Source organism: Varroa destructor, unplaced genomic scaffold (genome assembly GCF_002443255.2).
Source record: "Varroa destructor unplaced genomic scaffold, Vdes_3.0 BEIS01000002.1, whole genome shotgun sequence".
NCBI classification, from domain to species: Eukaryota; Metazoa; Arthropoda; class Arachnida; order Mesostigmata; family Varroidae; genus Varroa; species Varroa destructor.
Genome location: NW_019211455.1, coordinates 44,018,526 through 44,034,634, shown reverse-complemented (window position 1 = coordinate 44,034,634; position 16,109 = coordinate 44,018,526).

The following is a 16,109-nucleotide window of genomic DNA, read 5'->3' as shown; positions in this document are numbered from 1 at the left end:
CAGCCCGACACATAAAACAAGCTCTTTTGGGAGGTCCTGAGCGGATCATTTGTTCTCGGAGCAGCAGTATGCATGATGTCGATTTTGTCATGGACTGAGACGAAGGACATTAAGCAATCCCGCTTTAGTAAACTTAGCATTGGCTATATATAGTATGGCAGTACAATGTTACAATCATACGAAGAGTATCCTTCACCTTGTTTAAGTATTAATAAGGAAATTTCCAATAAACGGTCGAATTTGCATAAAGTTGCGATATATCCTTGACCATTTTTTCAGTGCTATTTATGGTTCATAGAAAATTCTTTTTTATCTATACGCGCAGAGTAAACGTTCATGTGCCCTTTAAACGGCCCTAGGGGTCACGTGAAAATTACATTAGAAAAGTAACGACAGCCATACCATGTGATATTATACATTATGACTGTAGCAGTTGTACTAAAAAATTACAAGGAAAAAAACGTTGAATATATCGATATACGTAACGACAGTCAATACTTGAAGAAAATTTGGCAATGTGCAGCCACCTTTTAGAGTTAACTTTAGTAATAATTTATATATATACACGTGTGCCTGTTTTTTTACTTTTTTGTGCCTTTAATTGCACATAATCTACATACAACGATTTCTTAATTCGGCCAACTCCCCAAACTATCTCTTTTGATTTTCTGGCAGTAAGATCCATCCGATACTGGCACCCCACACGATCACATATATATGATTTCCGCGTGGTAGCCTGCACAGTTACACACCGCTTCTGGTCTCTTTACATACTGTTCGTTGTCTTCAATCATCCGTATTGGCATGCCCATGTAAGTGGGTCGCTCGTAAGTACGTGCTGTGGCCCGATATTCACAAGAACCTCAGTAACTGTCTAGCTTGATAGTTTGGTTCCTATAACCCGACGGGAATGTGAACCGCTTTGATAAAACAGTATCGCGTGGTATGTCTCCGCCCTCACTTTAGCTTTAGCCCTGACAATCTCGTTAATTCTTTGTGGATATATATATCTGATCGGGGTGGGCCTCATGTCCCCGTCGGCAGCTTAGTCTCATGTTTTGTTCTCATTGATGAAACAGGCGTTGTCCACTACTGTTCGACTAAGAGGGATTGCTAGCAGGAAGCTAGCAAGGAGGATCTCCCTGCTGTCCGTTCAAGTTTGGCCCACATCGCCCAGCCCTGTGCTTTATCGGGTTGCCATGAATAAACGCTATTATAGTTCTAACTGCACACAGGGTGAATCTCTTGACAGTCACCTGGATAGAGTCACTTTGAATGCCTTTACCGATTTTTTTTTACTCTTATTTCTGACACTCTTGCTACTGAATCAGATGTAAAATAAAGACTCCTAAACTGTCAAGTGATATTTTCAAACCATTAAGAGACTTTCTTTCACACTGTATGCGCAGTAAACAGTTCCGCCAAATCCTCCGTCTATACCGTTCGTTCCTCTTGCAGCACACTAACGTAGGATAAACAGTCGCATTCACACAAGCAATACTGAGGTGTTTTAGGCACAAACGGTGACTTGAGCATACACAAAAAATACTGAACCTATGTTCCCTAAAAGCAAGGAGCCAATGGTTAAGTCCATTACATTGCAAAGGCGTCTGACTATGTTTCCCCCGACCCATCTGTACTCTTCTGGCTTGTTCGATGCTCCACGCCACCTTCCTGTCACTCACCTGACGTTAGTTGGCCAGGAAGTCAGAGACGCGAACCCCACACGGAGCCCCCCTTCAACTGCCAATCTCATCCTACTACCTTTTGCCTTACGCCCTTCCTGCTACGACCCAGTTGTTTGCAGCGGTCCGCGCAATCTTCGCGTCCAATCCGGTGCACCGGGAGCCCCCGATATCCCACCTATACCTGCGGTCCGTACCTTGTACACCTCTATCGCGCATCTCCGCTACCCTTTGTGTAGTATCTGCGCCCACTGCCGTTGGGGACACCCACTGTGGCAGCTCAACTGGAGCTGGCTACGACAGCAAATTATGACATTTTGCTCACTCATCATGTGCGCAGAGACAAAAGCAAGCTGAACACCGTGTGGTATCCCTTCTGTACTTATTTTTTCGTCACTTGTCGGTAGGTATTGGTCGCCGTCTGTTGTACGTTGTGCAGGACAGAGATAACTGTGCCGTATATATGTATATATATTGCGTACATAATCCAGTAATACCGATCGCGCGAAAAGATATACCTATCTGTCTTTCTGTCTAAAGCCAATCTCTCTGACATCAAATCGCTTTGCTCTGTTGACAGCCACGCCCGGTTGTCCCGACGTGTCTGACGATAACAAAGGTTTGTGACTTTCTTCGAAAGGTGACCCGGGAGTTCCATTTCCTGGGGAAAACATACTGGTATAATTGGGATGCTCAATAGTGACAGTCAGCTGGCCTGTATGTACGTATTACAGGTGTTTCGGAATATAGTTATTTGTTTATTTATTTTTTTTGATAGTTTAACTGCTTTAGAGCTTTAGCGATAGTACTAAAATACTGCATCTTACCACAGGGAGTAAACAGGTTCCTAATTCTTCAAAAGACGTGGAATCTACGCATATTTACATGCATAGACGGGTGTAGATTTCATTTGCAATTTTTACGGAATCTCGTTCCTAACAGAGATGCACATACTATCTCAAAAGTACCTCTAGAAGTAAAATCTAGAATATGGCTTTTTATTTTACTTTGCTTAAGCGAGTCGCCGATCCTTCCTAGCTCCATGTAGGAACATACATGTGCTAGCCGACACGTAGAAAAGCACATGTGGTTTTTGAGCCCTTCCTTAGAGTACTATTCCAATCGATTTGTCGTAACTGTATATAGTGGTATAAAGGCTATATCCAAGAGAAATATCAGCTTGCACGAGACGGTTACGACTAAATGATTAGAAAACACTCGGTATATTGTATTTCGCCAGACCTTTCTCATATTTGGATCACTACCTTGCGAATCGCGAGTCAATCAAAGGACCGTTTTCTGATACGATGTGATACCCTAACCGCAGCCGATAAGGGCGTCCTTCGATGACATAGTTACGCACTCCTTGTTTGGTTTCACTGCCTTCGTCTTCTTAAGCCAAGACAGTTGCTCTACGAGTTAGTTTGTCACATTACCGCTCCTCTATCCTTTGGGCTGTGTCCCGATGGGTCGCCGAACGCCATCATATCTATGCGGTGGGGTCATAGCAGAGCGAGAGGCTTAAGACGCTCGTATCGGAAGTGGTAAGCGTTCGGATACGTCTGCAGAGACGACGAACCAGCGAAGCCCCGTCCGCGATGTGAGAACGTCACAAAAGTGTCAGCACCCTAGGGCACTACTGACCAAACAACCGACCGCCTTCTGTAAAGCCCAACTTTCCGCTTCCCATTTCCTCAATGCACTCCCCTCGTCCTGTCTTGTTTCGCCCGAAAAGACCCCGCATGTCCGTTTGTCGTTAGTATAGCCATCACCACATCTGCCAAATCGTGCAATATTGATACACGCCGAGATAGACCATCTTAGTAAGCACTTTCCTATACACTCTCCACTATCACCACCGTTAACCGCTAGTATTAACTAAGCTCCCACTCTAACGCGTACTGAACGAAGTTTCCCAGCAGGGCAACTTCCACTTCCCTTAATCTTAAAGCCGTTCATCGGAAAGTATTGTTATGCCGTCGCAACTAGAGCATTGTCATTGCTTGGTCTACGTTATCTATCGCTGGGCGTCTATGGAATGACCGTTCATAACGTGAAGATACGTCGTCTTTTTTCTGTGACGTCCTCTACTAATAAAAGACGCTCTGTGTGCGATGCGTACACGATTTGAGCTACCTCGGCAGGTCTTAGTTGTAGTTGAGAGAAAGAAATAACTAGATTAATGAAATATTAAGAAAGTTTCATTCAGTAGCTCATTCATTTAATTTATTTCGTATTCTACATTATATTCTGATAGACTATTCTGTACACTAGCTGTCATGGGCTTTGGTAATAAAATTGGCGACATTAAAGTGTGTTTAAACTGCTTATAAACATATGGGGAATATGATAAACGGAATATAAAAAAGCTAAAAACTTTTGGTAAAGTGGTAAAAAAGTTTGGTAAAGTGGGATTTAGTAAAATGAAATATATGTATTTTTCATACACATGCGCGTTTCAACGATTTCTAGCTGCCTTTTGCTTCCTTATAAAGAATAAATCCATTTTATCCTGTAAGTTTACGTTTCATGCTGCTGTTGTGTATTGCCTCAAACGAGTGGCTTTTTCTGCTACAAAGAAACCTGTGCTGGCACCGAGTTTCGAACCCGAACTATCTTAGATGTCGGTAAATTTAGTAGACGAACACGTCACCACTGTACGTCACAGGGACCGTGTACGGTACCTAATAGTTAGATAGCGTCTTCTTTTAATATCCTCATACCGTCCGTCAAGATCTAACGAACGCTGAGCAAACGAGCCTTGAAAAGTTAAGGCATAAACATAGGCCCAGGAAGTTGACTGGGTCATTTATGTCTGTCTAGCAGGCAAACAACAGTTGTCAGTAATCAATCATGTCCTGTACTTAATTTTACTTAGTTTTAAACTATGGTAACTATAGCGAAATTTCTTTGTCATCTTGTGAATGAAAGGACTTCAGGGTTCGCAGTACATACGCTGGCTTGTACGGCGCTCCGTTTTGTCGAAATGCTTAGGGATACTCGCCCTAATCACTGGAACATTATGTATGTGTTGAAATAGATCGTTAGGCTGACATGATGAGAACGCGGAGCCGTGACAAAGAAAGTAATACGAAGCAGAGGCGTTCCGACAATCGAAAGTTAAAGTAACAGGACTGACAATCACATAGTTCTGTCTTTAGTTTCTAACGGAGGATGAATGATGCTTCAAAACGTACCAAAGGACGTATTATTGAATAAATTCTGCCAATAGGCTGATCTTAAGTCTTCGTTTAATTGGATGCCCCTAAAATTACCTTGAACATAAATGGACATCGACAATTTCTATACATAGAGTACTTATAAATACTCAATATCGGCGCTTATGCCCGTACTTTTTAGTTAGAAGAGAGAAACTTTTTATCGTAGAACTTATACGAAGAGCATACACCTTTCCTATTTTTCTGTCGACAAAAAAGTTGTTTCCATTAATCTATTTAAAAAACTGTGTTGGCCCCAAGGTCACGTTATACGGTTATTTATATTCGACTCGATTGAGCAGGAAGACAAAGAAATACTTAGACAAGGAGCTTGGACAAAGCAATGCGAATTGACCCTATCGGAATAGAGGCATCCAGTGAAATTTGCAACGTTCATACATTCATTCGTTCCTGGGCTGGGTCAAAGAACCCATTTGGCACAAAGCTCTCCACAGAGGACTCGGTGTAGACTTATTTATAGAACGGTAAGAATATCAGGATTTCAGGCTTGTTTCAAGCGTAGCCTATGCGACAGGAATGCCTGTTCTCAAGATCTAGCCATTTGAGCAAGTGGTGCTCCGTGCTAAGTACGTGTAAGGCAGAGCTGTCCGCGATTCTTCACTGTGCAGCTCCCTTCTCGACTATAGCACTCAACATGACTCGTTTCTCCCACTGGCCACCACTACGTTAAGTTGGCAATACGGCCACTGTTAGCTATTGCCAGTTGGCTGTATAGTAGCCCGTTAGCGTACATGACTCAGGAAATGTTTGCAGGATAAGATCTGCTGCATCCCCCAACCATTTCTGTTGTTGTTGTTCGTTCTACTGCTGCAATTGCTATTGCTGTTGATGGCTGGCCCTGCACAGAAAAGGCAAGTATGTTTCATGCTTGGCTGTAGGACGTGGTGTATCAGCGGTGTAGTTGCCTTATCGCTGAAAACAGAGAATGTTTGAGAGCCTGTATCTGCTTGGAGCAAATGGGAAGGCCAGCCTAAGGGGGCCATAATCGATCGCTAGAGGCCAATGGAGGAACCGGGTGACATCGAATGTGCATCAGGTCCGACCGTGTCACAAGGACCGGCGCGCCAATGCCAGCCGGCTGAAGTGTTGCTGGTAGCAAGCGACCATGTAGGCCTGTGACACGCCTTCACGTCTATCGCTTATCCATGAAGCAGTCTGCAAAGTCTGCCGCAGCTGGCGGTGTTAACCATGATGTTTCATAAGGAACGGGCTCGACAGCGTGTTTGAGTTGTTCCCTAGTCACTTGTCTGTTTCCTTGTCGTTTCGCTCGAGCGTCGGCCTTGCAGATTGAACAATGGATAGAGAAAGCTTTTCCTCAGAAAAAGAAGTGCTGTCGCATCACGAACGCCAAGTGTTACTGGTCCAAAGAACAGGTTACGTGTTGAAGCTGCTTAGATAAAAATTACTGTTAAACATACTTGTTTCAATTAAAGATATCATCCGATTCGAATGACCTTCATTTGTTGGATAGAGGAATATAACTACATCCCACATATATATATATATATATATATATATATATATATATATATATATATATATAAGGGATGTAGTTATGGCAGCAATCGCTTGACAAGAATGTCTTACGCATTATTTGTATTGTTAGTCATTCGCATCATGACATGCCTATTGGGCACCGTTGAGAAGGCTATTTTAGCAACTTTGGTAAAAATGTTTTTTTTTTTTTTTTTTTTTACATGTTAATAGCAATCAGCAATATAAAGTTTCTAATTAAAATATGCTAGCTCCAGTAGCATCACGCAAAGCCATGCCTATCAGATTGATATAGATATGCGTACAGCCTTGCGATATAACCAAAAACAGTAGCTCTTATTTGTATAAAATCAACGCCCATTGCTTTGCGGTATATACACCAACCCATTTACTGCATTTGAGGTGTGGCCAATTGCAAACCGAATGGGATGCGTTGTTCAAAAGCCTTTCCTAACCTACTACCTAAAAAAACAAGTTGTTCTGCAAACTCAAGTACTTGAAAGTATTACTTGATAAACAGACGAAACCCCAAAATTGCATGTGAATGGGTCTGCTCCCTCTTTGGTGCCCTCGCATCTACAAAAAAATTTTTTTTTCATTTTCAGATGTATATTGATACACGGTAAAATTGTCTTTAAGGCATTAATTATAGGAAGACTAACTTTCTTGTATTGGCGTCGACGTATTGCAGACTTCACAGTCGAATTGGACTTAGCCGAAGAATACCCAATCAACGGTTGTATATTCTATAAACACTTAACCAGTATATGGGATTACCGCTCCTAATGTTTTAATGCTGATAAAGACCTTGAATTTACAATTGCCCTATGCATTACTATTTAGGTGAACTTCTAGTTCACTTCATTGTACCTATTTTTTCCCCATAGGCTTCAATTCTACTTGGTACTTTCCTTCGATGAACATGCACGAACAATTGGAGCTGAATAGTACAGATCTATCTTGACAAATCAAGCATCTGTCAGCTAGGCTCTACCTTCAAGTTACTACACTTGCATTTGTGACGATCCATCGCTTATTATACTCGAATACCTGTACCCCTCGACTATAGGCACTTAATACCCATTCTGTTTCAAGGTTGTCGACATCCGCAAGATGATATTACTTCTCATCGTTTAGAATCTGCCATAGCTGCCATAGACCACTTCATATCTTCTTGTTTCCCAAAACCGATGCGCGCCTTCGTGCATCTCTCCCATTCCAGCGGCTCTTTTATCTCACATTGGGAATAATTATCACCTTCATGTTTTTGCGCCATTGCCCTCGATCGCCAGTAGCCTTTGGAATACATAGTTTCGAATCTTGAAGCTCGGAGAATCTGAGTGCGAGTGAAGTGCGAGATAAAAAAAAAATGTAAAAAGAGATATTACAAGGTTCTACTGCACCAGCAGATATTCGACGCAGGCGCTTGAAACTGAAGCCGTTCGAAGCCAGCTGCCACTTCGAGAATTAGCCAGTCTGTTTGACTATGAGTTTGAAGTAAGAATAGTGAAAGGCGCGTCAGACCGACCCCCTACGACAGAGGTTCGCTCACTTACTAAGCGATGTCCGGTTTTGAGAAAAGCGATGATGAGTGATCGGTGACGCTGCGTCGAGGGATGCGAAAAAAAAACGGAATTAATAAAAGTTATGGAATACCATAAAAGAACGACTACCAAAGCAAACAAGAAGTTCAACGGGCAGTCAGGACAGTACAAGTCTAGAGGATAAAGCAATGGCCCAACTACAGGGCAGAATCAACGACCGATCGGTTGAGGTATTGTTAGGAGCATTTTTAGAGTGGTTAGGTGTTTGCTACTGCCGCCACTAAATAGTGTTTACCCTCTGGCGTCCCACAAAGTCCGTTGGTGGCATTTCATCCGTCCAATTCTCCGTCGCATCCCCTCATCAACTTCTCGCCTGCTTCAGGGCCATCATGCCCTGGTCTCTCAGTTGTTCGTCTTCCCCCTCATTTTGTCCTTGACCCTCTGTCCCTATTCATGGAGAGGCACCTAAGCCTGATGAACAATTGGATTGAGTCATGTTTTTGCGCTTCGCCGACGTCTCTGACACTAGGCCGCGTACACATATTTTCGGGCTAAACGTTTTCGCGCGACGATGACCTGATCCTTTTCGCTGTGCAATATGCGGGTTTCAGGAGCATCTTGCCAGCAAGCACATTGACGATGCTCCTGCTTGAAAGCGGTAAGGATCATAAATGGGGGCGCGTACGTGTGATCATATGGCTGCAAGGTGATGATGTGTGTTTCGATAGACGCGAAAGAATTTAATTCGAATAAATTAATTTTTTTGTCTATAGTGGATCGGGAGCAAAGCCTGAAAGGCACGAAAGACAATATTCTTCCTGCTATGATTTATGTAGTGTACATCTTAAAAAGGTGTTATCGATCTCTAAGCTCAAGTGTAATACTCATATATAATATAAAGTATAATACAAGCGGTGTTGAAGTGTGTGTTGTGCTTGTTAGATTGTAGCGGGATTTTATGGGTGACAATGTAAGCTAACGTCAAAGTTAATTACTAAAGGTTAATTATTAAAGGTTTAATTAAAGGGAGACAGAAAAAAGGGCGGATTCCGTCTGGTCGCTAGTGGTCATCATGTGCAAAACATATGAAGATGACGATGCACAAAAATGTCTGTATTACTCAGCGATAAGGGCGTTGCAGTACTGAGAATTCTGTAGCGTAAACAAATGGTCAAAATTATTATTATTTTAGACCCAGCAAATCAGTATTTAATCGGAAACAGTTTACGTATTAATGTGCATCTATTAAAGTCGGCGGTCCAGAACCTAGAAAATGAACTCTATAGTAGGTTAGGTCAATATATGTTGGCGAATATCATTTTTTCTTCTTGACTTTCTAGCTCACTCCTATATAGCAAAACTGTCGAAGTTTCAATATGGATTTGTTTTTCTGGCCACGTTCTTGTTGCTCGATACACGATTATTAGCGAAACACCAGATTGTTTCCGGCAAATGACACCAACCGGTCCCATCTACGTGCGGGTAATTCTAACAGGTAATATTCAAATCTTTTGAAATAGTTGAGTGATAGAAACAACGTATTTATCACAAGCAAAAAACTTGCAGTTCTCAGCCCCGTTAACCACTGTTCTAAGGTGTTGTTCAATAACGACGCGGCGTATCCCGATTCACAATAAGTTTTCATTATTGACGAAGTTAGTACATCTATCTAGATATAAACACTAGATAGAAACACATGAGGTATATTGTTGCTAATTGCTCCACGAGAATTTGATTAGCTTTAATTGCGCCTTACCGTTTATCTCTTCTTACCTGCTTTCTATTTTTACACTCGAGGTAACAAATAATTATATCGTATGGCAATACATAAGCCTATCGGTACAGCTAAAGGAAGCAGGTACGCTTTTGCATGAATAGCGATATAACGGCCTGAAAGTATCCATGGTAGAGAGCTCGGTCCTAAATTGGCCGGAATAAGGTTCAGTAAGTCGGGTGGTAGGTCATCTATTAGGTTTAGATGAGCTTCACAGCTCGTACAACCGATGCTCGCTAGAACGCGCCGCATACAGTGCCAAACTCAGCGTACAGGCTATGTAGTACGCGTCCGAGGGCCGCGTTAGAGGTAACGACCTACCACGACGATCCTGCTTTCAGCCATACTGCTCCAAACAACACATCATCATGTAGTTCATAGTTCGAAAGAAGCCTATCTAATTCTAATCCGAGCCACCATAGAGTTTCGAGCTTTTAGCGCAAAGTTAGGACGTGGGGAAATAGATCTAGTGAGAGATAGCACGCGACCTATACACACGGAATAATTGAATGCACTCGTGTGCCTGACTATGAGCCTACGCAATCATGCAACGGGACCTGTAGAGAACAACAACGCCAATAAAAGGGTTGTGCTTGTACCTGTAGTCTAGAGGTTTAGAGTATGTAATAGTCGACATACAAAGTTGCTAGCAGCAGAGTAACAATCTTGTATAACATCCTGTACACCGCGTAATGGCACCAACATTATTATTACGTAGATCATTGCTTACATCGCCCACTTGCCTAGTCAGGCCCTATTCGGCTCTCGGTCGGGTTCGTCACCGTTATGCGCGGTGTTTATGTACCCCAGTACATAAGTTATATATATATATATATATATATATACTGTGTACAATTGCGTGCATGTGAAATACACCATTCTGCCTTCGGGTTACAGCATCCAAACAGGTAAACGTTTCGTCTTCTAAAGCCATTGCCGTGTCTCTCGCAGCCAGACAGGGTATCAAAGCGCGACCTCGTAGTGGCGGGCTCGCTATGAACAACATTGCGCTATTAAACGAGAAAAGCATCGGGGGGTATCGTTATCGCACAGCCGAAAAAAGCTACCGTACTGAACAGGGTCCATTTTAAACCTTCCCCTTCATTTTTAGGTACCTTCAATATAAGAAAGCTCGTACCGTATCTAGATGTCTAGAAGCGTACGTCTATTTTTTTTGAATCACGCTAACACCAATACCAGTTTATAACTTTATACTACACGCGGTGTGTTCAATTATTCGGCTTTTACATGTACGTATACGGATATATACTTAACATATATATTCATATACGTATAGAGTAAACATGTCTTGACAGTTTGAAGAAAATCAGTCTTCAGCCAACCCTTTTTTACGACTTGTTTTTGGTTCTACTCTATATAAAATGACCTGACAAAAAAACTCTTTCATCCCATAAGCACATTTGCCTTTATCAAGTTTTCCAATTTGGCCTAGCGGAGCAATTTGGTTAAATTCTATATTCCAAATTTTACGTTCGGTATCGCTGTTGGAAATTCTATCAGACGGAAGCCTGTCTCTGCTTGGGTTCGAACTTAGAACACTTAGAAGATTAGCACGTTTCCCACTGAGTCATTATGGAGTTTGCCTATATACGTTTGAGCGATTGATGGCAAACATGAGTTTTTATAAAGTAAATGATTACAGTTCAATAGAGTCGAAATTCGGCCTAACACTAAACTGAACGGTGAACCCTAGTTAAGAAGAACCCCTGAAGTTAAGAAGATAACACCTTAGATAATGTTAGCCGCGGCATCCCGGCACAAGAGTGTTGCTTTTTAACAACTTGTTCGAGCAATTTAAATTGCCGACCTAGATAATAATATACCGCTCGAGCTAAGCCTGCTATTTCAGGTAACTACTTGTAACCAACTTGCTACGCAAAGGCATTATCGCAGACGGAAACGGCCAACAAAAAGAAAGCTGTAGCAAGACCGGAGAATTTCAAAAAAAAAAAAAAAAATAATAACATAAAGGCTAACTTCCTTTTAAATAATAGTACGCTACTGATGCCTAAATACATGATAGATACGTTTACTAATAACTATATATAATTAACAAGTGCTTATATATGATGAAAGCCAGCCTTTGATAGCGATTATTTACAACAATGCGAAATAATAAGACAGCCTTATTGGGGAAGAGCTGACTACATTACGTCAGTAAGGATATAGTGAAAATGTATAATGATTGTGCAGCTTTAATAGATTAGTTTTCTTTATCTATCATTAAATGCCGATACTTGACTGGGTCGGATGTTGTCAACGGTTGGAGAGCCTGAATCAGGCGAAGGGCTTGGCCGCCATATAATCCTGGCTGAGCAAGGTTAGGTATGACAACTCCGGGTTCTCCGAAGGACAGATAATTACAACCTATTATATATGAATATAGCGAATTATCTAAATTGCCCACTTCCGTTGTCATTTCCGCAAAAATATCATAAATTTAGATCATTTTACGCATATACGAAACTGATGTTAGATCACAGTCGTAAGCAGTATTAGTTAATTGCAACTCGAACACCGCATGACCGAAGCCATATTACCACAAATTACCAAAAGCACAAACGGATCACCAGTTTTATCTACACTAGCCTAATCCGATGTAAAAAAGGCTCACAGCGAAGAAGCTATCATCTTAGGCTACGATTAATGTGACACTTTCCGCATTAAGGCCAAAGGCTCAAGTCGGAAGGCAAACTTTTCCAGGCTACTTCGTCACCATCAAGCGTGCATCGCTAGAATCTCCAGGCCAATGCGTGTCGTTATTCACAGCTTCAACCGGTGTATGGATGCCTTGATTTACGACCGCTAGGCCTTCGACGAGACATAACCAAGCGCCAAATGATAGATACCCTTGGATAGCTGTGTGAAGGTGAGTGATTAAAGTTAAAAAAACAATAACTAGTCGATAACCAGATGAAACTAGAAACATTGTACATAGAAAAATTACAATTATTAGAACATCCGGAAATAGCCCTACTACAAACATCGCTGAATGATCGATTTGTAAAAGCAACTGTAGAACGTTGTGATTTTAGTTGTCTTCAAATCGCACAGATGTCAATTAATAAACGGCCGTGGGTAAAGTATATTTCGGCTTATACGAGGCGAGGCAGTAATGGGCTAATAGCGGCGAGCGACAACACGATTTGAAACTTATAAAAACATTAAATTTTGTTTGAAAAAATAAAGTTTGAAAAACATTCGTTTATAAGTCCAGCAGGATCTGACAGAATTGAAAAGTAAACATTTTCCTAATGAAAAGCTGATCTTTTTCTCTTAACTGTAGATTTATTACGTGCCCCAATAGAAAACTTATTTTTAAGTGTTTCAGCTAGAATTCTCGCCGAACCGATCGTTTTCAGCTGACAAACAAAATTTATAGATTAAACGAAAGCAAAATAAGTTATTAAGTTACTGTAAGGAAAAGGACGGCAAATATTTTTTCACTCCTATATTTCCATACTATGTTTTTTATTTAATTGGATTATGTGAGCGATCTTCCGCTCTCCTTGATGTTGGCACCCATTTTTGTTTTTGTGGCAATCAATATCAGCTTACCAAAAATGACCTCAGCGTAGCTAACGGCTTCATCTGATCACAATGGCAGCCGTGTTTTTGCATTTAGCTGTTATTTTTTTCATCGTTCCTGATCACCGTTGTCGGTGTTTTCGATGCAGCTAGATCTTCCCTTTATTCGGAACCAATTTCGAAAGATCCTCCGATCCTCTCGAGCAACAACCTTAACGGACAACAGATGGCGACGAACTGCGCAGACAGCAATCCGGAACACTCAACAACTGTTCCCTTATCCTGCCACAACAATGACAGAACACAGAAAGCTGAGCACCACATTCAGACCACCAGCGACGAAAACACTTGAGAATTTGGGTAATACTTGATGGACGCTGGAGTCGGTAGGGAAACTGGGAATCGCTAGCCCAGCTTCGACTAATGCGAACACGCTTGCCGGCCACGATAGAGCGAGAAACGATCATTAGATCTACTACACGGCGACAATAAGGCGACCTTGTGTCCAAACATCTTTCACAATCAGACGCTCACTCAGCCTCTATTTTTTTTATGTCTTGTCTTTGCCTGCTGCTTTTCCATGCAGATAAACTAGTCCGCCTAGCTGTACCCTCGTTGCTTCAATATAAATGGAGATATCGTTGTAGCGCGTACAGTGCAATGATAATAAATACCGTGGCCGTGTGTTCGGCAGCACCAAAGAGCAGACTCGGTTTTAGTTCCGGAGGGCTAAGGGGAACATTTGCGGTACTCTAGTTCTGCCAGGATTACACGACTTATAGAGTCCTACGAGCGATGCTGGTCCGGCCTGCGCTTCTGTGTTGCCTCAGAGCTGTATAATTCAGAGTACGCAGGCCCTGCTCCGTTCGGAGGATCAGTAAGATTAGACATCCGCTGGCGACAACGGTGCCGAGGAGGCATGCGCAAGTTCACCGCTGCTAATCAGAGAGATCTGAAACGGCGACTAAATGAGACTGAAAGAGTCTCGCATGAGTGAACACAAGAAATCGCACGAAAAGGCCGAGCGATGAATCCAAAAGACAAAGGGTGAACACGGTTGAAACGTATTTTGCTCAACGTATAGCTGAGTGGGTGTATCAGGGTTCACTAGCTTGCTGTACGCACGCCTGAATATGGGGGTCCATATGTAGAAAACGTGCTCGTGCCAACAGCTGTGGGACTGAGATGAGTAGAGTATCGCAGTTCGGAGAAGATCTAAGCTAGAGCCAGACGTTGAAAGGCAGTAAAACGGAATTTTTCTGCCGTACTAGTAATTCAAAAAAATATAGAGAGAGAGAGAAAAAATTTCCTTCGAAGAAAATTGAGTTGGCCGTTCTGATCACTGCAGGTTAGAAAATCGGCTCGCGACGGACTCTGTCGTAGTCGGAACAGCCCGTAGGCGCACTCTGATCATGATCATAACAACTACTTCTCAGTAATAAATGACTGTACCTAACCTGTCGAGAAAGCGCACCGTGCAACAGCCAAGAAAAAAATAGGCAAAGAAAATGTTATCGGAAATTGTAAAAGGCAATGTATATTTGACTTGTCCCTTAAAACTGTGATAAAATATAGAAATTACGAGCTCGCCATTAGGTTATAGGCGCAAAAAATACATACGTTTTATAATCGTTAGATATTTGATTGAAATCATCTTTTATCGGCACCAATAGTTTCCGTCCATTAAGGGTCGGTGGTGAGTATACCTTTGTTTATATTTTAAGCGAATGTACCAATATTTATTTTGGAAAAAATAACTGCGAAGAACACATGGACGAATATATTATCCTTTAGGAATTCAAAAACGCAAGAAGTTAAGATCTCATTAGAGGATGCCCCCTAGCGAAGCACCCTAATCAGGCCACGCTTAGATTTTCTTAGATTTCTATGCTAGCTGATACTTTTATAACACCAGAAGACGATCGATTCTGGGCCTATTAATAAAGTCGTATTACAACCGAACAAAGCGCTACAGCGTAAACTATTTATTTATACCTATGCTATTAAAAACGAAGGCGTAAGAGACGTGTAAGTCGCAACCAATAGCTAACAAAACGAATACTTTATGTTGGAACGAGAAAAAAACTTTCCCGAAAAATACCCCGTGGAAATACGTACGGTCGACTGATTATATAATTCAGTAGCACCAGTTGAATCCAAAAAAACATCCTTAATTCGATCGAGTCGAGATGTTTTAATTGTAAAACGCAAGCCTCTTACGGGGATAAAGGATCACATGTTGTTTACAAGGTTTTTTTTTTTTTGAATCTTTCCGAACATACGTTTTTTTCAACGTTGCTTAACTCAAACGATATTCTTGGTTAACCTACGTTATTCACACAGCGCCAGACAGAACGGGCCGTTATTAGCGAGAGGAAAATGATGTGTATGGCAACAACGATAATTTGCTGGAAAAAAACAGTGCCATGCTTTGAAGACTTCCTTCTCTCTGACTGGGAGATCCATGCCTACATAGGATGATGACATTCGTTTCCTCCGTCCTCGACATTTTCATCAGTGCAGATTCGCGTTGCGCTCTATCTATCTATCGAATGCGATACAACAACGACGAGACCATAGCGACAATCGCAATTCCGTTATTAACGGCGTCTGATCCGTTTGACTTAGACCACCAGCATCGAGAGGAACCACAGATGCTTCCAACGCGTTCATTTTCATGAGAGGCGGTAGCAGGCCACGAAAAATATTTGCGTAGGTATACTGATAGTTTAACGAACGCTGTAGAAACTGGTCTAGGTTAAACGAAAAGGCACAAGACGGCCTTTTTGTAAACCGATCGCACCATTATCTTTCAGAGTCCGAC